This window comes from Rattus norvegicus, chromosome 13, assembly GCF_021556685.1.
Source record: "Rattus norvegicus strain SHRSP/BbbUtx chromosome 13, alternate assembly SHRSP_T2T, whole genome shotgun sequence".
NCBI lineage: Eukaryota > Metazoa > Chordata > Mammalia > Rodentia > Muridae > Rattus > Rattus norvegicus.
In genome coordinates, this window is record NC_141546.1 from 67759681 (window position 1) to 67784062 (window position 24382).

At 48.0% G+C, this 24382-nt stretch overlaps 1 protein-coding gene across 1 annotated transcript in view; it reads left to right on the forward strand.

Moving 5' to 3' along the window:
- The window catches only part of Nmnat2 (nicotinamide nucleotide adenylyltransferase 2), a 178106-nt gene that overhangs the window by 76419 nt on the left and 77305 nt on the right, over window positions 1-24382 (forward strand).

Sequence of the window (24382 nt, forward strand, 5' to 3'; positions counted from 1 at the left end):
ATGAAGCACCCCAAAATGGCCACCAGACATTTTATCACCCGCCTACCAGCTGTTTCAAGTTCCACCTCCAGTGGAAGGCAGTATGAGAGTCTGGGTGGACCAGGACAGATGTTTGCTCTCTGGTGCTTTGGCCTACTGCAGAAGGACATGTTCGGACAGCCTAAGACCCAACCTGGCAAGGCTGGTTGTCAGCTGAGCTAAGGAATGTGATGGGACCAAGCTCTCTGTTCACATTTATCATGGTAACCAGCTAAAGGGCTATATGCTCAAGGGTCTCGAACAGCCAGTCCTCCCTTCATGTCATTGTTAACTAAGGGCTTTGTTCTTTAATAAGCACCATCCCAACTCTAGGACATGCCTGTGTTGTTTAGGGATCAGTGACTACTCCTAACACCCTGGCTTAGACATACCTCTTTTAGAACCTCTTGCTAGGCCACCCCGAAGGCAGAGATAAGAGTGTTTGGTCAAAAGGAACTTAATTGGGAGGTTACACGTGGACCCTCCTGTCTGCCAAGACAGTTAACAACCACAAACGTCTTGTGTGATGATTAAAGCAAGATAAAGTGGGCCAAGAGCTTTGAACAGTACCCAGCAGATAGTGTTCAGTTAACACTGACCGTTGCTATTACCCTTCTCCTGATAAGTCTATAAAGAAGGTAGTATTATTATCTCCGCTAAAATAATTTCTTCCTGTGGAGCTTAGTCAAGGGATATCTCCTGCCCAAGGACCTTTAACTTGTGGATGCTCAATTCCTCGCGGCTGGACTTGTTCTCACAGAGGGGCTGTTCCCTTGTAACAGCTGTACTGTATTTAAATACAGAAGGGACTGCAAAAGTGCTTTCTGAGCTCTGGGCAGGCTCTTATCCCAGCGGACTTAGGATGGCAGAGACCGCAGCTGCCATGCCTAACCATGATGGAACACGTGTCCCAGAGAGCCACTGAAGAGAGCCAACTGCAGGACACGTGAATGTAGACAATGATAAATAGAGGTGCTTGCCTCTGACACGCCCTTCTGCTGGTCCTCTAATGCTGCTATTTCTATTCCAGTTCTAGCACTTTCCAACCTCTCCTCTCCTCTCCTCTCCTCTCCTCTCCTCTCCTCTCCTCTCCTCTCCTCTCCTCTCCTCTCCCTCCCCTCCTCACCTCCCCCCTCACCTCCCCCCTCACCTCCCCTCCTCACCTCCCCCCTCACCTCCCCCCTCACCTCCCCCCTCACCTCCCCTCCCCTCCTACCTGTCTCCTTCCCTCTTCTCCCCCTTCTTCCTCTCTGTCTCCCTCCTTCCCTTTCCTCGACTCCCTTCCTCCCTCCTTCTCCTCTTCTTCCTTCTTCCCCACTGACCTCTCATTTTACTGTATAGCTCGGCCTTGAACTCACTACCTCAGCCTTCCGAATGCTGGGAACTCCTGGCTAAACCTCTCAACACAGCCCAGTTTCTAAATGCTTCAGGCTCTCTGGGAAGCTGGAAGCCATAGTCGCAGTGTTGTCCTTGGTGACAATAGATTTCTGCAGGCCCGCAGGTCCGAAGCATGCCTTGGGAGACCTGACCTCTGGTTTTTGTTTCTTTTGTTTGTTTGTTTTGTTTTGTTTTTGTTTTTTCAACTTAGGTCAATTTTTAAACCTTTATTCTTATTTTTTAAAGACTTATTTATTTAATTTATAAGAATATACTGATGCTGTCCTCAGACACACCAGAAGAGGGCATCAGATCCCATTACAGATGGTTGTGAGCCACCACATAGTTGCTGGGAATTGAACTCAGGACCTCTGGAAGAGCAGTCAGTGCGCTTAACCACTGAGCCATTTCTTCAGATCCCTGACCGCTGGTTTTAAGCCTTTTTGTTTATCAGCTTGGACAACAGTAAAAGCCAGCACTGATAGAGTTAACAAAACGGCTTCCCAAACCTTTACTTCATTTGCCCCTCATAAGATTGAAGGTGACAGAGACTGATTTTCTATTTCCATTTTATTACTAAGAAGCTTAGATTAAGCCTATGATCAAGGTTGTCCCTCTAATAAGTAAAAACCAAGATAGAAAAAAAAAAAAGGGATAGAGACCAAGGATTTTAAAATAGAAATTCCAATGTTGTGTTCACACCGTTGACCCTTCCCCCTTTTCATAGTAATGAGAAAATATTTGGAACAAAAGGTCATTGTGGTCCCCTGTAGCTCCCAGGTAGAGTATAATTCAGCTTTTCCCTTTCTAGTAATTCATCTCAAGAACTCCCACTTGCGACACCTGCACTAGGACTGCAATCTCTAGGGGTCATTTCCATCTTCCATCTGGATTCTGTGACGTTTCCATTTTGATAGTCCTCGGCATACATTTCATTCGGGGGATGGGACACCTAGCTGACATCCGTAATGAGAACTTCTCATTTGGCTGGGGATGCCGCTCAGTTGGTAGAGTGCGTGCCCTGCAAGCGGGAAGCCCTGGATTCAGTCCCAGCAAACACACATCAAGCAGGGAGACCAGTGCATGCCAACATGGCACTAGGGACGGATCTGAAGCTGAAGCTCACCCTCAGCTACAAAGGGCTAGCCTGGGTTACATAAGACTGTGGCGGTGGGGGGATGGGAAAGGCTGGTTTATTTTTTAGGTTCTTCTAGCACATAAAGAACCAGCTCTACAAGCATGTGTGTCCCCATCATCCCCACTGTCGGAGCAATAAGTATCGAAGCAACAACTTCCCTATGTGAAAAGCCATGCTTGTGGCATCTTCAGGTTTCATCCACATCATTAGAGTCTTAAAAGTAACCGGCAGTATTAGCACAAATGGTTGGAGAATATTGGCAGCACAAGGTACCAAGTGATTAAGAATTTAAATGTGAGTCAGGAAATGACTATTGCTGGCAGAGGAAGCTTCCCCGACTTCCCGGTCCATTATTCTTGAGGTCATAATCGTAAAAGCCCCTTGACTGAGGGCCGTGCTCACCAGTGTTTCTCAACTGTGTGGTGTTGTCTGCTCTCAGAGCAGCTGGTCAAGATCACGGGCAGGAAGAAGATCTCAAGATCTTATATTTCAGTAAATGACCTTCTCTTGTTACTTTAAGTCATGGGCTTTTTATTTATGAAGATCAATATCATAGTAGTAATAATAATAATGATAATAATAATAATAATAATAATAATAATAAATAAAATAAAGTGTCAAGTAATGGCAATAAAGACTTTAGAATTAAATTTGTGTTCTCATCCAAGTAAAGCATTTACAAGTTTAAAAGTATGTCATCGCTGGCAAGTAAGAAGCACCTCTCTCTCTCTCTCTCTCTCTCTCTCTCTCTCTCTCACGCACGCACGCACGCACATATTTTCCCATTATCTCTTGCATTATGGAAAACATTTTATATTTTTAAATGAAAAAATATACAAAGAGTGACAAGCACAGATCTTAAATATATATCTAAGATGTTTTGATAAATAAATCCACCCATGTAATCAGCTCCAGACAGTGGAGTTCTCACCATTCCTGTTACCTTGAAGGGTTTTGTTTTTTGGTTTTTTTTGGGGGTCCTCTTCCCAGCAGTCTTTAGCCCTGACAGGCAGCCATTGTTCCGGTTATTGTCACTCAGATTCATTTTGCATTCATGAACTGCAGATGAATGAAACTACACAGGACACACTGAAACTGTTTCTTACTGGCTTCATGTTTCTGATTAACATAATGTTTTTGAGATTCGTCAGTTTTTGTAGTTATTTTGGTTTTGGTTTGTTCAGTTTGGTGAGACTGGGTGTCCACCGGTTAAGTCCACACTGGCCTTGAACTCACTATGTAGCCAGGGATGACCTTGAACTTTTGGTTCCTCTGTCTCCACATGCCCAATGCTGGGATTACAGACGTGAGCTACCGCCACCATGCCTGGTTTTACATGGTGCTGTAGATAGAACCCAGGGCTTCAAGCACACTGGGTAAATACTCTTGTCAACTAACTGAGCTCCATGCCCAGTCCTTATCAAGCACAGTTCTTAAATAGACACCTAAGACGTTTTGAGGCACACCGTTGTGTGTCCCTCCTTTTTTTTAACCACCAAACTGTATTTCACTCCAGGAACCCATTATTATTTGTTTGTCCATGTTTCGATTAATGGGATTTTGATTGTTTCTGGTTCGGTAGATGCAGTTTTGTGTAAGCATTCTTATGGGAATGTTTTCATTTCTCTTTTATTTGTTTGCATCTGGAAATAGAACCGAGTTATCTGGTATTGTTGAGTTGATAAAGGACTGCCTAAGGGCCTTCCAAAGAAGGGGCCATTACAGTCCCATCAGCACTGTGGGTGTCCCACACCCTCCACATTAACAGCAGAGCTCTCAGTGTCCTTAGTGGTATGTCTTCATGTTGGTTTGAAGTACTGAGACAGAACCAGATGACCCGGGGGTCTGGCTCAGTGACATCAGAAGATCGCAACCTGACGCCATCGGAAAGGGAAGCAGTGAAGAGTGCTCTCTCTTCTCTTCGAAACTTCCAGTAAATCTGTAATTTATTTACAACCTGAGACATTTTTGGGGGCTGGAGAGATGGTTCAGCGGTATAGAGCACTGACTGCTCTTCCAGAGGTCCTGAGTTCAATTCCCAGCAACCACATGGTGGCTCACAACCATCTGTAATGGCATCTGATGCCCTCTTCTGGTGTGTCTGAAGACAGCTGCAGTGTACTCATATACATAAAATAAATAATTCTTTTTAAAAAGTCACCTAAAGGGGGGGGGGCAATTTTCAGGGTTGATGAGACGGCTCAGTGGGTAAAGGCACTAGCTGCCAGCCCTGCCAGCCTGCAGCAGCAAGGAGATAAAAAAGCTAATCCCTGGGCCCCATGTGGGAAAAGGACAGAATGGACTCAACAAGTTGTCTACATTGTCTTCTGCCCTCCACACATGTGTCGCACAGACCCCGCCCCTAGATAAGTCAATAAAAACTTGGAAGTTTTTCAAAGATATTGGTTTTGGCGTTTGGTTGTTTGAGACAGGGTCTCTCTATGTCTCTATGTTTCCTTAGGCTACCTGGAACTCCCTATGTAGATCAGGCTGACCTTGAACTTCTGACTGCTTCTGCCTCGGGAATGCTGGGATTAATGGTGTTGTGCCATACCCAGGTGATACTCCCCTTTGTGAAAACACTGCAGGAAAGTATATTTTGTTGTTATTTTATTTTGTGTTTCCCTGTAGTTTTTGACCTCCTGCTTATCTTCCTCTGAGATATCGGCCCTGTTTGCATATATAGTCTTTCGGTTAGGCTGTTTATGTTTTCACTGACTAATTGTAGGAGTTCTTTATATATTTTAGATAGATCTTGAGAAACACACATACAGGCACACACACACACACACACACACACACACACATGCTCACACACACACACACCCCACATCCAAACCACACAGACACACAGACACACAGACATACAGACACACAGACACACAGACACACACACATCATATACACACACACCACATCCAAACTACACAGACACACACACACACACAGACACACACACACATCATACACACACCAATCCTGTCTCAGCTTGTTGAGTGCCTTCCTGTCATGCCTGAATCCTGGGTTCTATCCTCATAGCCATAGAAACCAGACATGGTGGTTGTCTCATGCCCATAATCCCAGCCCTCAGAAGGTAGAAAAACTATCAGAAATTCAAGGTTATTCTTAGCTGCATAGTGAATTCAAGGCTAGCTTGAGATATAAAAGCACAACACATGAGCTGAGCTGAAGTCTTTATTTTAATAACGCTCAACTTACTGTTGTGATTTCTGTGTGTGTTCTATCCTAACTAGAACATCTCGGCTTACTCTGAGATTACAAGTTTTTCATATTTTCTCCTAGGACATTTATGGTTGTAGCTTTCATGTATAGTAAGTGTGCTCTAGATCTCAAACTGAACTCCAGGGATGTTGCAGATAGGAGCAGAGGTATTCTCCCATATGTATTTACCTGATGCATCACCATGTGCTGGAAAGATTTTTTCTGCTGATTGCTGTTGTGAGAATTAGTTGGCCCTAAACATGTGTCTATGTGTCTGTGTCTGTTTTGAATTTGTGGGTCTGTGTGTCTGACTGTGTGTGTGTGTCTGTGTGTGTGTCTGTCTGTCTGTGTGTATATGTGTGTGTGTCTGTGTATGTCTGTGTCTGTGTGTCTGTGTGTCTGTGTGTGTGTGTGTCATGTGTGTGTGTGTGTGTGTGTGTCTGGGCGCGTGCGCGCATGCTTGTGCGTGTGCCCCTGCACGGGTGGGGGTGTTCGTTCCCCTGTGTATTCTGTATTGCTTCCCACTTTATCTTTTTTTTGTATGAAGCAGTTTCTTCCTGATCTGGAAGCTCACCAGTTGGCTAGACTGGCTGGCCAGCACATCTCTGAGATGTGTCTGTCTCTCCCCTCCACATTCTGGGGCTGCTGTGGTGCTGAGGTACTAGACCCAAGGTCTCACTGCTCAGCGAGCACTGTATCCACGGAGCCATCTCTCCAGCTCCTCCATGGGATCCTTTCGCATCTCTGAGAGTACGAGGATTTTAAAACAGAATCCCGGACTTCTGCATTTCCTTTGTTCTCAGAGGCCCCCTCTCCTTTGCTTAGTTGCGTTTTTCCCTTTCATGTTGGTGGCTTTCTTTGAATGACTGGTGATCCTAGGCTGTTGGTTCGTGCTTGAATCATAGGTGGACTTGATTACTAGGGTGCATTATGAATATGTAAAGGTGTTTCCATAAATATCCACCTGTGTTTTCTCTTGAGCATTTCCATTTCCTTAAAGAGACACTCTCACCTTTCTGACTGGGGAACATAAACCAGTCTGCTTGAGTCTCGGGGCCTCATGGAAAAGGATCTCTCTGTGAGAGATTTCATTTATTCCCCATCCCATTCATTCTGCAGAACCCTTTCCCTCACTTGGTTTCTTTGGGTCTGGAACCTCTTGAGATTATTTTCTCTGGGCAATAGCATTGATGACACTGCCATCTCTGGGCAGAGTCAAGAAGGAGCGACAAGCCCACTGTGTGTGATGAAGAATGGGCGTGTAATAGGCCCGTATTATGCATTGCCCCATATTCAGCTCTCTACATCAAACTGCGAGCCCTCTGGGGCTCGATGGTGCAAATTAGCCTGTTTATTATCAGCTTAGCACTTGCTTGTTGACTTTCTCCATTCTGCCAAGTCAGTTATCACTCATGTAGCTGTTGTCCACGTTCCAAACCTGTGCAGGCATCTTTTGACTAGAGTTATCTTCCTTCGTTGTGTGTTGTGACATCTTTCCTTGTTTAGAACAATGCCTTTGCCATCTTTAGTGGCCATTCAATGGATAGAAAACGATAGACAAGTAACAGAAATCTAGATTGAGGATTAAGGGAAAGTCAAAGGAGCCAGTGAGCAACAGGGTTACCAGGTACCACGTGTAGCATAGTTCCCCTAGCTTGAGTCCTAAGCTGATCTGCTATAGAGCCCATTTCGGGAGCACTCCAATCTGCTATAGAGCCCATTGCGGGAGCACTCCGACAGCAACATTGCTTAAACCTAACCAAGTTCCTGGTGCTGACTTAGGAAGTCTTCAATGTCTGGTCCAGGGGATGAAGTTGGTATTATAAGTAATTACATGAATTTAAAACACAGTATCCTTCTCTTCTTCAGTCATTCCCAGAAGGGAGTTTCACTGAGTTCAGACTTGTAGGGGAAAAGTCTCCCTTTCCCCTCCTTGTCCCCTTCTAATTGTCCTATTCCTAAAGAACAGGCTAAGCTCAGATCCCTGTATCATTTACTTAACACAGTCTGACAAATGTATATAATGTGCAAGCTACTGATGAGGCTGGGACTAAAAAATAAATTATGGTCCTGACTTCTCAGGGACTTATAGTTGAATTGGCAAGACAAATATTTTTAAAAGCAATATAAGAACTATGGTGGTATCGCAGTGGGTAACCACTGACCCAGGGCCCTGACTTTGAAACCCAGCACTTCAAACCATAGTAAGAAGTGCCAAGGAGCATATGGCAACACGAATTGAACATGGTGTATTGTTTTTTCTCTTTTCAGGGAGAGTGAAAAGGTGGGAGGGCAGACCTGGGAGGAACAGGAGGCAAGTGTGATCAGGGGGCATTGTATGAAATTCCCAAATAATTGATAAAAATATGCTGAGTAAAAAAAAGAAGATATTAATTTCAGATTAGCTACTTTTCTCATCACTGAGACAAAAATACTTGCAGAAGCAACTTAAGGGAAGATGGGTTTATTTTGGCTCCTGGTTTCAAAGAGTTTTAGTCCATCTCTCCGAGGAAGTTCAAGTTGTCAGAACATCAAGGCCTCTTGTCCCATCCAGGCATCTGATCAGGAATCAAAGGAAGCTAAGACAGAACCTTCCAGTACCACCCCTGCCAGCTAGACCCCATGTCCTAAAGGTTTCCTCCAATGGCACCACCAGCTGGGATCAAGTTTTCTAATGCATGAGCTTATTATGGGGGACATTTCACTTTCAAATCGTAACACATATAGACCCTGATGGTGGCCATATTGGTTATTCTTTTACATTTTATACTAAGGGCTAAATGACTATCTTTCCACTTACACACAGCCTGAGCTGTCAGTTTTCCAGACTGGGAATGGAATAATAGGAAATACAGTGTAGGTCGGACCATGCAGTTTCTAGCCCACATTTCTGAGCTGTGCATTTGAAAGGAGCAGACAGTCGTCAACAGATAGGGACAAATGATATCACCATATTAGATGGCAAAATGCATGTCACCACACCGGACTTATTACATGGGTTCTAGGTATTAAACCCAGGCCCTCACGTTTGCAACAACAAGCCCTTCACGTTCTGTCTCCTCTGACCTTTCAACAAGTTTTCTTAGAAAGTGAGGTGCTCTCTGCAGCAGGAGCAACTGTGAATGGGGACCTCAGGGTTGAGAACTGCTGCCCATGGCGGGAATGCTGTTGTAGAGAGTTGCTTTCACCCAGTGTCTTAGTTAGGTTTCCATTGCTGTGAAAAGGCACCATGACCAAGGCAACTCATAATAAGAGACTGGCTTACAGGTTCAGAGGTTCAGTCCATATCATAGCAGGAAGCACGGCAGAGTCAGGCAGTCACAGTACTGAAGAAGGAGCTAAGAGTTCTACACCTTGTTGTTGCAAAGGCAAACAGCAGAAGACTGTCTCACAGGCAGCTAGCGGGAGCGTTTCAAAGCCCACCCCCAAAGCTCCACTTCCTCTAGCAAGGCCATGCCTACTCCAACAAGGCCACACCTCCCAGTAGTGCCCCTCCCTGGGCCAAGCATATTCAAACTATCACTCAGGTGATCTCAGGAATGTTTGAAAGAGGTGTCAGCCTGGTCAGAAGTGGGTAGAGAAAAGCATGGCTCCCTCCAGGAAGCTCTGTAGACTCAGAAAGGGCTCTTTTAAAAATCTGTCCAACCACAAAGCTCAGGTGACCGTTGGCGATTGGAAGGATAGTCACATCAAATAACCTGCTTGACCTTGCAGTAACGGGCAACCCAGGCCACGCCCATCCACAAGGACAATCTCCACACACACTCATGCAAGTGCCTTTTCCTGAGGGTGACTGGGAAGGACAGTAGAGACAGCAGTTCTCGGGGAGACGCTGTTCCACCAGAGGGGATCTTCCCCGACATCCCTTTTATTCTGCGAGTAAAAGGCTTCAAAGCCTCCGCGTCTCTGTGTATCACTTCCTTCTTTTAACATTCCTGCTTATTGAAACCATTTACCTGAACCGGAGGGTCCCTACGATGGCCCTGAAGACCCAGTTCACAGTGACAGCACTAATGGCAGCATTTATAAAGACCACGAAAGGTGCAGTGCTGAAGGCTTACCCGGAAACAGCTCAGGCCATGGGGAAGTCAGACCGTGCATTGGGTGTGGGTGCTTCCTGTTGCCGCTTTAGCAAATTGCAGTACATGAAAATCGATATAAATTTTTCATCTTGTTGTTTGGGTGGGGGTGGGGATATGTCGGAAGAAATGTGACTTGAGTTCATGGACTGATTGTTCTTCTATTCAGTGGGGGGGGGGGCTATTTCCTTGCGCGTTCTGTCTTGAGGACCACAAGGACGTCCATGCCTTTGACATTATGACACATGTGGGATGTGGCCATCTACAAACGTGTTGGGCCACATTCATTACTAGCCTGGGATGCCCAGGGGCTACAGGTTGGGCATACCAGCTGTAGAGGCTCCTAGCCCTGCCTGACTCTGACCTTCGCTTCCTTACCACATCTTGTCTGACTAACACCCCTGCCTCCCTCTATTAAAGAAAGGACCTGCCTGTCAGATGCAAGTGAATGGTCCAGGGCAACCCCCTTAACTATACCAGTGTGTACACAGAGACTATGGCATCACTTTGGACACCTTGGGAGAGGGTATTATCCTGTCAGTACAGTGGCCCTCTCAACCCATGTCTGACTTGTTTTTGTTTTTGGTTTTTTTTTTAATCTACACATGTGTCTATATGGTCCTGTGTGAAGATGCCCAGTGTTAGGTCCAAAGTAGGCCTCCAAAACGGGAGCGTTGCTGACAATGTTGTAGATGTCCCTCCGGCTCTGCCCAGGTTATGCTCTGACTGATAAACATGAAGACTGCTTGCTAGCTGATAAGCAAAAGCCTAAAAACAGCGTTCTTCAGAAACCTTGTGAAGCAGGTTTCTGTTTGTCAAGAAAAGACATGCTTCCCTCATCCCGGATCGATGCTACAGCCCACAGTCACGGCATGGGCATCTCATTCTCTGTTAGTACACATGAACTTGAAACAAATCAAAGTCCCCGTGCTAGTTCCCAGGCTGTTCTAGCTTGCATGCTTCCTCCCACTGCAAACCTTGCTGTGTTTTTAAAAGATAAAGAGGAGGAATGTGTTCTGTGGAGGTCTGGGGAAAGGGGGTACCTCAGCGGGCCCGTGCTGAGACATCCCTTTCCCTGAGGAACCGGCCACACGACGGTAAAGTATAGAATAGAGTTTATTCAGGGCATTGGGAGGGAAGTTAAGAGGATAGTAGGGCAGAGAGAGAGAGAGAGAGAGAGAGAGAGAGAGAGAGAGAGAGAGAGAGAGAAGAGGCCAGCCATGAGGCCGTGAGCACGTGGAGAAAAGGAGGGAGGGAAATGGGGAGAGAAGGGACAAAGGGGCAAGAGAGAGCAAGAAGAAGCAGTAGCAAGAACAAGAGAGTGAGAAGGGGGCAAGCAGCCCCTTTTATAGTGTCGGGCATACCTGGCTGTTGCCAGGTAACTGTGGGGCGGAGCATACATGGCTGTTGCCAGGTAACTGTAGGGGTGGAGCTTAGACAGAATACTAACAAGCCTGTCTCCTGAAAACTGCCAAGGTTTTCCCTGCCATTTTGCTATTCTCTCTGCTCCCCACCCCAACCCCCCAGAGATAGCCGTGTCAGTTTGAATTTTCCAAATAAACCTTTCTTCCCACCACAGAGTGAGCTGGCTCAGTGGTTTTACTGCGCCCTCGATAGCACCTAGTAAACCCCTCTTGTTGCTCCGAGTATGCACAGGAGGGTTCTTAGGAGACTGGCTTCCTACTGGGTCTTCTTTCTCAAAGATTTCACTGGAGCCAGATGAATCCTGGCTCACGTTCAATTTGACACTGAAACCTGGGTTACCACCATTGTCTCTTAGTCCCCTGGAGGTCCTGATAACAGGCATAATTGTAGCAAAGTAGACTAGGAGGGGGCCAGAAAAGCAGACAGCCGGACCTGGGTGAGCCCGGGGCGTGTTCTATGGTGAGCCTTCATCCAAGGAAGCTGTGGAATTTTCTTCTGGTCCAGAGTAGTTTGAAAGCAATTCTGGGGTGATGTTCCTGGCCTTGGAGAGCACATTCCCTATTTTTCTTGTGACAACACCTGACAGAAAGAAATCAAGGAAGGAAAGATTTACTTTGGCTTACAATTTAAGGAGCACTGCCTACAGGGAGGGCATGGTGGTAGTAGTGACTTTCAGCTAGCTAGTATGGCAGAAAGGGGCTAGTAAAGGCAGATCAGCAACCAGGAAGCAGAGAGGGCAAGCTGGGTTACAACTGAGAAGCCCACCCCTCCACCCCACCCCCATCCCAGCCACCCAGTTTCTCCAGCTAGGCCCTGTGCCCTAGCTGTTCCATGACCTCCAGCTGAGAGCCAAGGGTTTGGCTCTATGGAGGACAGTTCACATCTACACTGGGACAGCTAGCATGCTGCCGTTTGGACTGAAGGCAATGAGAGGTCTCTTTCACGTTTTAAGAACCTCTCTGCCCTTTCTAGTGCTGGGCTGGCTGGTGACAGTCTCTGACTGAATGTCACTTGGAGTCCACTTACCCTAAAGATCCCAGACCTTATCTAATTACGTCTCTTCCTCGTTGTTTTTAACTCTCCATTTCTCCCTCCCTTTGGGCCCATTCTGCATGACTCAGTACTCTAACTCATTCAGCATTGGGTGCTTTTTAAATTTAGTACGCTCAGTGATTAATATTACATCCTGCTTCTCATAATTTAATTTTGCCATGCATCCCGGGCTATCATTTCCCCCAAAAGACAGTTAGATAAGATAAAGCTGTCAATTAAAAAAGAAAAAAAAACCCATACTAGTGAGATCAGAGACTACGGAAAGAAGCAGGTTCCACTTTGAGAATTTGAACCCTGGATACACACTCTCAAAAGTGGATCAGGGAGATGGATTCGTGGACGAAAGTGCTTGCTCCAGAAGCCTGGAGTTGAGTTTGGATCCCCAGAACCCTTATAAAAACATAGCTGCATGTATCAGACCTCAAACCTGGGACCAATGGCTAACTAAGGTGCTTATGAACCTATCAAAGCTGACACTGGCTGCCCCATTCTCCCAGCATCCTTCAGTACCTATCTGTACAAAGTATGTCTGACATACCCCTCTGCTTACCCCGAACTTCTCCAGCCCAGGGACTGAGCTGGGCTGCCCTTGCCCCAGCTCCCCTCCCCTATATAACTAAGCCACGTTGGCTATACTGTTTCTTTTGGCCCTTTTACCCCATGGCTACTGCTCCAGGTTTCCCTCTCTCCCCCTACTATCCTGGCCCACAGGCTCAGTCTGTCACAAGGTCCAGGCTAGACTCTTCCAGACATCTATTCCGCTTGGACTAGCCCACATCTCTATAATGAACACTCTCATCTTTAAGAACAGTCCCTCCTTTTTATTCTTCTCTTCCATTCGGTATGTAGTACACATGTATCCTGGTATTCCTACAGGGAGGTAGGTGGCTGAGACCAGAGACTACCCAGGAAATTCTCGGGCTTGCTAGACAGGAGGGCACATAGCCATGCAGTGTCAGAAACAGTAGAGACCCTGCCCCTCACAGGGTAGAAGTTGAGAGCTTCTACAGTTCCTGGAAGGTTGTCCTATGACCTCCACACACATCATGTAATGCCACCACCGTCCAAAACACGGCTTTACACACACTTACGTCAAAGCAAATTAAAATAAAGGTTTTATTTTTTTTTTAAATAGAAAATGGCTCTCCATCAGTGACAGGCTCCCTCAGGACAGCTTCAGGCCTCAGGCCTTCGAGAGGGAATAGCACAACCCTCCTGCTGGTAACTCAGGGCACTCCCCACTTACCACAGGTGACCAGCGTCACACACCACTGTGTGCCACCCCTAACTGTACAGATCAAACCTGCATCCTTAGATACGGGTTCGGCCAAAGCCTCCCGCGTGCTTCTAATGCTTCTTAGTTCGCTGATGGAGAGCCTGGAAGCAAGGTAGTTCACAAAGAAAACCTTGGGGCTTTTCACAGGGAAAAAGGGGCGGTTTACATGCCAGGCTCCCTGACTCTCTTGGCTGCCCCTAAAGGCCAAACCAGTCTCTGCCTGCCTCTGCCACTAGGTAGCCCCTGCTATCTATCTCCTTTCTTCTAGTTTCTTCTTGGGACACCGCCAGCTCCTCCCCCTCCACCTTCTCTTCCCCTTCAAACCTTATCAGCCCTCCTCCTCCTGCTCCTGCTCTTCCTCCTCCTCCTGCTCCTCCTGCTCCTGCTCCTGCTCCTCCAGCTCCTGCTCCTCCTCCTGCTCCTCCTGCTCCTCCTGCTCCTGCTCCTCCTGCTCCTGCTCCTGCTCCTCCTGCTCCTGCTCCTCCTGCTCCTCCTCCTGCTCCTCCTGCTCCTGCTCCTCCTCCTGCTCCTCCTGCTCCTCCTGCTCCTGCTCCTCCTGCTCCTGCTCCTGCTCCTCCTCCTGCTCCTGTCCCTGCTCCTCCTGCTCCTCCTGCTCCTGCTCCTCCTGCTCCTGCTCCTCCTGCTCCTCCTCCTGCTCCTCCTGCTCCTGCTCCTGCTCCTCCTCCTGCTCCTGCTCCTGCTCCTCCTCCTGCTCCTCCTCCTCCTGCTCCTCCTGCTCCTCCTGCTCCTGCTCCTCCTGCTCCTCCTCCTGCTCCTGTCCCTGCTCCTCCTGCTCCTCCTGCTCCTGCTCCTGCTCCTGCTCCTCCTCCTGCTCCTCCTGCTCCTCCTGCTCCTCCTCCTGCTCCTCCTGCTCCTCCTGCTCCTCCTCTTACTCCTCCTCCTCCAGTCTCCAGCTGTGTGTTGAAAAATAGGCTTTAGGGGTTCTCTCCAACCCCCTGCCCCAGCTCTCATGCATGTTTTATGCTGGCAGCTGAGATTGATGGCTGCCCTCCCTCTAGTTTCAGTATCCGCACATCTCTGCACCTCCAACCCACCCTCACGGCCCTCACAATCTTGCATGCCCCGGTGTTTTTCCTGCAAGGGCTGTGTAGGCAAGGGGATCCCAGCAGAGATGGAGCCTGGAAATCTAGCCTGGACCTTGAATAAACCCAGGGGAGTGGGAGGAGAGAAAGAAGCAACAGGGAGAGGTTGCACTGGAGACCTTAGGCAGGGGTTGGGAGTTCTGAGCTCTGAAGGAGGGGGAACCATTCTGGGGCTCAGTCTGAGAGCCTAGGAAAGGGGAGGAACTATTGACTGGAACAGACTTCTTTACAGACCCTATTTGAATTAACCCTTTAAGACACAGATTGGGAAAAGAAAGTGCCTGCTCTCGGGTTAGTAAGAAATGCCTCAGTTGCTTAAGAGTGGCCACCAAGTAGCCTTTGGAATGCAGCCCCGCACTTAGTGCTTTGACTGGGACTTCTGGTGCCGCTTCCTGCAGGAGTCCCCAGCTTCTCCTACCAGACCCTGCTGTGGGAACAGGGCTTGACTGTCCAATGTGGCGTGTGGCCATACCACCAGCTACCAAGTTCTCAAGGGTCCACTAGCCGAAGCCAAATTGAGGAGGAATCTGGACAGTGCCTAGGGCAGCACTACAGTGGGGAAGCATTCTAGAGTAGCCCAAGCCCTAAGCCAGCTCCAGCCCCTCCTTCTTTGTTCCACTGTCTGCCTTTTGTAACGTGGGCTACCACCAGGCACTGAGGAACTCTTTTCCAGGGATGTTCCAGGATGACAAAACACTTCTCAACACATCGTGAGCTTCAGAGAACTTTTACCTTTTCTTCTCCCTCCCTCCCCCTTTTACTCCCCCTCCCTCTTCACCCCCTCCCCCTTCTTTTATCAGTTCAGGGGGTTAAACAATCAGCATGCTAGGCCTGCAGGTTAGCACTAACCTACAACTTCCCTTCGGGTTTCTTTTACTTTGTTTCGGTTTGAACTCCCATCCTTCTGTCTCAGGCCCCTGAGTAGCTGGCACCACGTACCACCAAGTCGGCTCTGCTGGTTTGTTGGATCTGGATACTGCTGGACGGTATTCAAAATGCTTCCCTCATACTCATTAAGGCGATGCTTACACTCCTGAGTGGCAGACATTGTTTTACCAGCAGGCAAGAGAGACATCACAGGGCCTACGTCCACCCAGCTGGAGAATGGTAGATCTGAATTTGAACCAGTGATGGCTCCAGACACAGATTCTCCATCACCATAGCCATGCCATATCTCACCAGGATGCCCTTAATCCCTAACTTCCTCACCAGATAACCAATCACCCCCATCACTGGATTGGAGCTGAAGCCAGAGAGCAGGGCAGAGAGTGAGGTCCCTGAGCGAAGACTTTGAAATTAACATAGGAAAGAAACCAGTAGGCTGAGGAGGAAGGCTGGCTCATTCTAGCTGCACGTGGGCACAAGCACTGTGGCACAAGCTACCTACGGCTCATTATAATACGAATACGAACACTCCTGGGTGGAGATGTAATATGAAAACTCGATTGTGTGTTGCATGCAGTTGTATGTGGAACTACGTGTAACTGATGGAGCAGACCCAGATGAGCGAATGGCCCCAAAAGCCTCTGCATTGTGGCATGAAAGCCTCAAGCATGTGAGCAATTCACTGAGCTGTCCTCTTAGCTCAGGGCACTTGGCGATGCCTATCTCCTAACAAACCACTCCAACTGTGTGCCACCCACTCAACCCCTTGTTCCTAGAAGCCCTGCGAAGCGTCTTTTGAACGCTGGTATCCTCTGATATTTGGTGGTCAAGGTAAAAGCCCAGGCAGCACAACTGGAGCACAGAGTGAATAAGCATGATCTCTGTTCTGGGGTGTGCTGTCACCCACAGATCCCGTCCACATCTTTCAGAGGAGGGGTGAGACAGATGAGCTTACCTTCCTGCAGCAGTAACTTCTCAGGATGCTCCGCAGCTCTCTCAGCCAAGCACGGGCCCAACTGCCACTGTGGCTGGCTGGATTCCACCCTGAGGATTCCTGTGGGAGATGGAGGAGGATGGAAGGCAGAAAGGTGGGAGCGGAGGCCTATGGGGAGGAGCAGAGCTCAGCTGGCTTTGGTTGTGTCCTTGCATGAGAGAGTGTCTTAATTGGGGACTTCTTGCTGTGAAGAGACACCATAACCACTGCAACTCCTGTAAAGGGAAATGTTTAATCGAGGTTGGCTTACAGTTTCAGGGGTTCAGTCCTTTATCGCTATGGTGGGCTATAGCAGCGTGCAGGCAGACGTGGTGCTGGAGAAAGAGCTGAGGGTTCTACATCTTGATCCACAGGCAGCAGAAGACATAGCTTGAGCATATGAAACCTCAGAGCCCACCCTCACAGTGACACACTTCCTCCAGGGCCACTCCTACTCTAACAAGGCCACACCTCCTAATAGGGCCACTCCCTGTGGGCCAAGTGAGTCTCTGAGGGCCATACCTATTCAAACCACCTCAGGGAGGCAGTAGGGCTTGGAGAATAGTCTCAGCAGAGTCATCTACAGGCCCCGTGATAGACTGCTAAGGGCTGTTCTTGCCAGGGTGAAGGGCACCCAAGTAAGTCCCCTCCAATGCATGTGAGGACAGATTCCAGCTCCCTCTAAATAACTGTGAGACCCACACAACCAAGTTAACGGGTTAAAATGCACCATTTCACTTAATTTAAGACACCCTTGGACTCCTAGCACTTGGGATACAGAGGCAAGGATATCCCCTGTAACTCCTACCAGTCTGAGCCGCTTAATGCTGTGACTAAGCCTTTTATGTTAATCACTTCTGAGGTTGGAATAGGTCTCATGAGCAGCTTTTTGTGCTGTGTTGTTGTGAGACAAGGTCTCTCTGAAAAATCTTGATTTGCCTCCAGCTTGTATTAATCCTCTTGCCTCTGCCCAGTGAGTGCTGGGATTACGGGTGTATGCCACCAACGTGGCTATAAGTGTTTAATACCCTTACATGCACACACACACACACACACACACACACACACACACACACACACAGAGAGAGAGAGAGAGAGAGAGAGAGAGACAGACAGACAGACAGACTGACAGAGAGACAGAGACACAGACAGACTGACAGAGAGACAGAGACACAGACAGACTGACAGTGTGTTAAAATTAGCACTGCTTCTTATTAGAATTGAATGATGGTATCATTGCTGCTGTTCTTATTTGTGGGGTGTTAGAGATAAAAGTCATTTTAGCAAGAAGTATGTTATTGAAAAAAATCATGAACCCAACAGGTGGAAATGAACTTCAGGGAAGCCGGAACCCAAACCTAGAAAGCAGTGGGAGCCACTTGAGTTGCCCTGTCCTCTTTCCTTCTCCCTATGTATCTAATTCATTCAGAATTGTTTCCTCTTTGTGGACAGCTCGTAAACGGTGCCCTGCAGCCCCTCAGGCCTTCCTAGAGCTGTCTGCATGTTTCCCTTGCACGCTGTCTTCTCATCCAGATTTCCAAGGCAGGATTTCTATCGACTCTTCTAGTCCCTTCAGCTAAGGATGGGGCAGGGAAAGGGTCACAGTTTACAAACTGGGTGTCAGTTTCCTAACACTGTGGGCCCCCAAGCCAATACAGAAAAATACCATAGACCAAGCACATGTTTCTCAAGATCACCACAGAATGCAAAGATTTTAAGCCACATGGCACTAGCGCTGCTTTGGGAGGTCAGTGGACAGAGCACAGGGAAGCAAGAATCCTGGACTAAAGCCCACAGAGTCACCAGCTCCCAATGCCATGCTTGAAGAGCAGGTCAACAATACCCATGCTGACTCAGCCTGAGGTTCGCCAGGGATTTGCTGGGGCTTTCTACTCCCCTTCAAAGGATCCAGAGAACAAAGGCCTGTTGTCCAAGGGCATTGCCCAAGGAGGCAGAGATGGTGAATTCCACCAGAGGGCTCTCCTCAGAAAGACTGGTTAACCTTTCTGAGAACGCCAAGGTTCTCTCCTGAGAAACATTCTTTGAGCATTCAGAGTCTGCTGATCTCAACTTCAGACTAGACCTTTAGGACTTTTGAAGTGAGAAAGAGCAGAGCAGGGCGACAGGGAGTGAGGTTGTGGCCTGTGACCTCTAGATGACCTGTCTGCACTGTGTGCTCTCAGGGCTGGAGTCCAGAGGAAGCCCTGTGTGGTCTGAGGTTCCCACACCAGGGGATGTTCTCCAAGAACACCCCCCTCTCTCTTTCTCTTTTCCTTCTGCCTGGAGTGTTGGCTGTAGCCACTCCCTGACAGCCTGAGAGCTGCAGGGGCAGCTGATAGGATGAGTCCCAACATTCGGTAAGAGGGTTTGCAGGAGAGTCGTCTGCGAAGTTACAGAGGATGTCAGGGAGAATGTGTGACATAGCGAGCCAGCACCTCTAAAATGGGGGAGCCAGGGAGCCAAGGAGCACGACCAGCCAGGAGCTGCCCCAGGGCACAGGGAGAAGACCAGCACCCAAAGACTATTTTTATTTCTAAATCTCGAGGCCATGCTCCCAAGAGAGCATGCCTGAGCTACTCAGAAACCTCCTTATGACAACGAGAAGTGGCCGGGTGTGGGTGAGCAGAGAAGTCCATGCTGTCGGATGAACATTTCCACTCTCTTCAGCCCCCCGCCCCCAATTCCTTCCACTTGGTCTGTGGCAAACGGATGATCTGAAAACTACTGGTTCTGGCGAGGTCCAAAGTTATTTGAAGTTGAGAAGAGTTGTTGGGCAGTGAACAGCAGGAAGCTCTGGAGTAAAGAAGCTGTTGCTGTGAGGAGAAGGGATGCATGCCGTCAGGGCCCACGGGCTTGCTGGCCTCAGTAGTGCTGAGTTCGCACATTCTGTAATATGTCGTGTGGAAAAAAAAAAGTCTCCCTTCCAATTCCATCTCTGCTTTTCCATTATTAAAAAAAAAGAAAAGAAAAGAAAAAAAGAGAGCTTTGTACTTGTTGGGAAGTGGTGTGGTGCCTGTTATCCTGTTCTCACTCTATCCTGTGTGGATGGAGGCTGCTTCCACTGGTTGCATGATGGTCCTCTCCCAGCATCCTTCTTGACACGGGTTGCCCAGTTGTTTTGCATCAGGGCTACATCCCCCCTCTCTCTCCAACAAATGGATTCTCATCTTGGCCGTGATGATTTTGTTTCTCAATCCATTCTCTTCACAGCCCGGGTGCTTTTCTTAGGATGTTAGTAGCTGGGCAGTGGTGGTGCACACCTTTAATCCTAGCACTCGGGAGGCAGAGGTAGGCAGAGCTCTAAGTGTGAGTCCAGCCTGCTGTACAGTGTGAGTTCCAGGGAAGCCAGGGCTACATAGTGAGACCCTGTCTTAAAAACCAAACCAAACCAAAGACATAAGTAACATTGAACCACTTGACTTCTCTTTATCCCTTTAACAACTTCACTCACACTCACTCACACTCACACACACACACACACACACACACACACACACACACACACACACACACACACACATGCTACCTCCCAAAGAACATCCAAGATAATGGCACCTGTTGGCCACTCCAGTGACACTAGACTCTTCCTGTTCTAGAACTGAGCTCTAGAGCCTTAGAGTCTTGGCTTACTCCACTAACCACTTGAGAAGCACAACCTCCAGCTCCTGGATCCTCCCCTTCATTCATGTCTCCAAGTCAAGTGAATTCTTCTATTATGTCTTCCCTGAGAGACACTGCGTGTGCCTGATTACAGAATTCTGCTCACTGCTTTCGTACCAGTTTTATTTGCACTCATATGTGCGTGTGTGTGTGTGTGTGTGTGTGTGTGTGTGTGTGTGTGTGTGTGTGTAGCAGAAACCTCTGAGTCAAGATTAGGGGTCTGGAAATAAAGTAAGAGAAACAGGTCTAAATGCAATTCCATGTCACAAGGGTCATTTCATTGTCCACTGTGAGAACATTTAATTTAATTTTCTTATGCCCAAACTCCACTTAGTTCATGGCGGTTAGTTCCCCCTTGACAAGGCTTTCAGGGTGGATATTTCTGCTACCCTCTGAGGAATTTCAGAATTCCATCTCTCCTTTTCTGCCTCCATGCATTCATAGTTCAGAAGGTCTTCCTGATGCTGAAGGAGAAGCACCCTCTCCTGTCAGTCTTCTTGGACACCTGTGTCTTCAAGGTTCACGCACCTTTCTTGGTACTTGTTCTCCTGCCCTTTGCAACAAGATCCTGAGGGAAGCTGAGAAATGGTGCCTTCTAGACTTTATGAGTATCTCGGCTCTCACAGCTACACCTCTCTCTGGCAGGTCCTCAGTTGGGAGTCACCTATGTGTTCCCTTTCTCATTTTGTGGCAATACTTCAGTAGCCCTTCAAGCTCTCAGTCTTGGCTAGCCTGTCCCATGTTGTCTCATTCTCTGGCCTTTTCTCTAAATAAACTCTCCCATCCCAGCCTCTTTGGCACTGCCTTGTACTCTTCCCCTTTATAATTTACAGTTTGGTCTCTCTTTGGATAAAAGAAACGTTTCCTTTTTGTGAGTAAAAACAGAGGTTTTCTATCTACTGTTTTAGACATAGTCTCCATGTCTTAGCAAGGAAGGGTGCCTTCTGTTCTGCAAGGCCGGGCTGGTTGACAGGAAGATTGTACCTCTGGCTCTTTTTCTATCAAAAGACGCTCATCTGCACGAATAGGCCAAGATCTTTCCATTCTCAAGTTCTAACCATTTAAAATTTTGACTCTGTGCCTCAGGAATGAGGGGTGGGGCAGCAGTAAGCAAAACTCACATTTATAACCTATTCCCTGCTCATTAACTGTACCCACTCATTGTCCAGACAAGATGTAGGGCCTGTCAAGTAGCTTAATAACGGTGGAGGGTGGAGATTAAGTGGACCTTAGAGGCTGTGGGAGGGGGAATCTCGTGCTAAGGGAGATAGAGGAGTCAGAGGATGACACCCTGGTTCCTGGTTCTGGCAGCAGAGTACTGCATAGTATAATAGTTGTGGTCCGTGGCCGTGTGGTACAGACTTGGGGATGAATAGCCAGACCTGGTTTTGTCCACATTAAGTCTGAGATGTTTTCAAGAGACCTCCTAGGGAGGGATGCCAGGCAGATAATTAGATTTCTGAGATTAGTTCTCAGAGGAGAAATCCACGAGGTGATATCAATTTGGAAGATGTCGGAGGACAGATGGTGTTAAATGATGGAAATGGGCCTCACGTGGTCTCAAGGCCTTGGGTGGGGCTTAAGCCTTGCTGTGTGGTCCTAAAACTACCCCACCCCATGAACTGGAAGGAGAAGAGAGGTCTGGCTCCAGCTGGCTGTCCCAGGACCCCGTAGGACGCAGCAGGTAGGTGTACTGTGTATATCCATCCCCTGACAGCTGCTGCGGCTCAGCCTATAAATTTGGTTAGCCTGATGCTTTGTGGCAGTTCCCAACCAGGAATAGCAGTCTGGACAGGGTCAAGCTTTTGAGGAACAGGAGCAGAAGGGGGAGGAATTTGCCAACCGAATGGGGTAGGCAAGGAGGTATTTCCAGGTGAGAACTCCGGGCTGAGACGGGGATGGTGTCAATCATTCTTTTTTTTTTTTTCCTTTCTTTTTTTTTTTCCGGAGCTGGGGACTGAACCCAGGGCCTTGCGCTTGCTAGGCAAGCGCTCTACCACTGAGCTAAATCTCCAACCCCGGTGTCAATCATTCTTGAAGCTCTGGTGGGTGGTGCAGGAGCAAGAACCCCAAGCCCACTATTCCATGACCGGAGGAGACCTGGAGCCACACGCCTGAACATGTTCTCTCATGGAGGATCTCAGAGCCAGGTGGTATTGCCCCGCGCATGTGTATTCCTTATAAATGCAGAAAGCCACAGGCATCCATCTCAAAGGACATCACATTTAGGAAAGTCAATTCAATCTTCCCTTATCACTTAAACAAGGGCATTAAAGGCATTCAAATGTACAGCCCAAGTGACATTGATTAAATTCTTATTTTCTTATTGTCCTATACCTGTACGGTATGAACTACACCTGCTCTGGTCTCACCATCCTCAAGCCCACCACCTACCCAAATAATTCCAGATCCTTCTCCCTTACCCACATAACTACCACTCCATAGCTGCTGCCATCACCTCACCCCCGCCCCGCCCCCCACTTCTCTCCTCCTCTCTCCCTCCCCACATCCTTGCTCCCTCTTTATGGTTATTGGTTTGACTTCTATGTATAGATTCCCTTGGTTTTCTTCCAGGTTCTATCCTGTTGAGAGCATTTTAACTAGAAAGCATGAGTCTTAAAATGCACTTAATACCCGTAACCTACTAACAGGGTATCTTAGCAACACAGTGCATTATAGATTATCCTTGGTTATCACGGGGCTGACTGGAAGACATATGTAGCCCGTAGGACATACTGCTGGCCACAGGCCAGGTCGTGGCTCAGTTTGTGCTGAGTGTTTACAGCTTTTGCATCACTACGAAGTCAAGAAATGACAAGTAGAGCGGTGGCAATTCAGAGACTGCCACTGTCTGTGTATAAGGAGGGAAGTTAGGGGGAGCGATGTCACCCCGTGTATGTGGGAGAAAGGTTAATGGAATTAGATAAGAGGAAGGGATGGGTATTTGAGCAGCAACTTCCACTGTTAATTCAAAGTGAGCTTCCGTGATCTCATTTGAACTTCTTCAACATCTTACCATATGTTCTTCTTCGTTTTGTTAATCTTTGTGTCCGTGTTTGTGTGCATGCGTGTGTGCGTGTGTGTGTGTGTGTGTGTGTGTGCGCGCGCGCGCGCACGCGTATGTGTGCATGTGTGTGAGCATGAGTGCACTTGTGGAGGTCAGAGGACAATTCTAGGGATGCTCCTTGCCCTTTACCTTGCTTGAGAGACTGGGTCTTTTGCTGTTCGCTGCTGCACAAGCCAGACTAACTGGACCATAAGCTTCCGGGACTTTTCCTGTCTCCCCCCTCCCCTCACCAGAAAAGCTAGTATTATAGAGATGTTAACACACCTGGCTTTACAGGGGTGGGGAGACCGGAACTCAGGTTCTCCTGCTTGTGCAGGGGCTACTCTACTCACTGGGGCATCCCCAGTTCTATAGTCCGTCCTTATGAACCCAGGTTGAAATGAAAGTAACCTCAGGTTCATGTAGAAGGTAATGCGGCTAAAGCTAAAGTGATTTTAAAAAGAGAGAAGACCAGCACTTCTTCCCGGCATGAAGGTAGGAAAGATGTAGGATGTGGCCTCTTCTCCCAGCTCACCTGTCTTCCCTTTCCACAGAGGGTGGGACAGAGGCCGGCTCATCCTTTGGTCGGGGAAACTAGGGAACAAACAAAGAGCGAGGGCTGTTCTGACTCCCTGTCTCCTTCTGTATTAAACAAAGAGGCTAGGACAGATGGCATCGGGTCAGATTCTGTGAATGTTGGCATAACCCATGGAAAACACAGCTGCCTCCTGATCTAGTGCTGACCCGTCACGTGCTTGGAGAAACGCTGCCAGATATCCCCAAGGTAACTTAGATTCAGTCTCTGCTGGTCTCTGGGAAAGAACACGTGGAAGTCACCAGAACTGACATGGAACGGCTTTGGTCAAGCTCTAACTAAAATGAATGAGAGAAAGAAAGGAGAAAGGAAGGCGGGGTAGAGAGAGAGGGAGTGGATAAAGGAAGACGAGGAAGGCAACGAGGAGAGGAGAGGGTGAAGACCGGAGAAGAGGAAGGAGGAAGAAGCTAGGTCTAGAGGCTCATGTCTGTAGTCCCAGCTGAGGCAGGATTGCCTCCCTTTGGGGTAAGCCAGGGCTATAGAGTAAAGTGAAAGAAAGAAGAAAAAGAAAGAGAAAGAGAGAGAAGGGAGG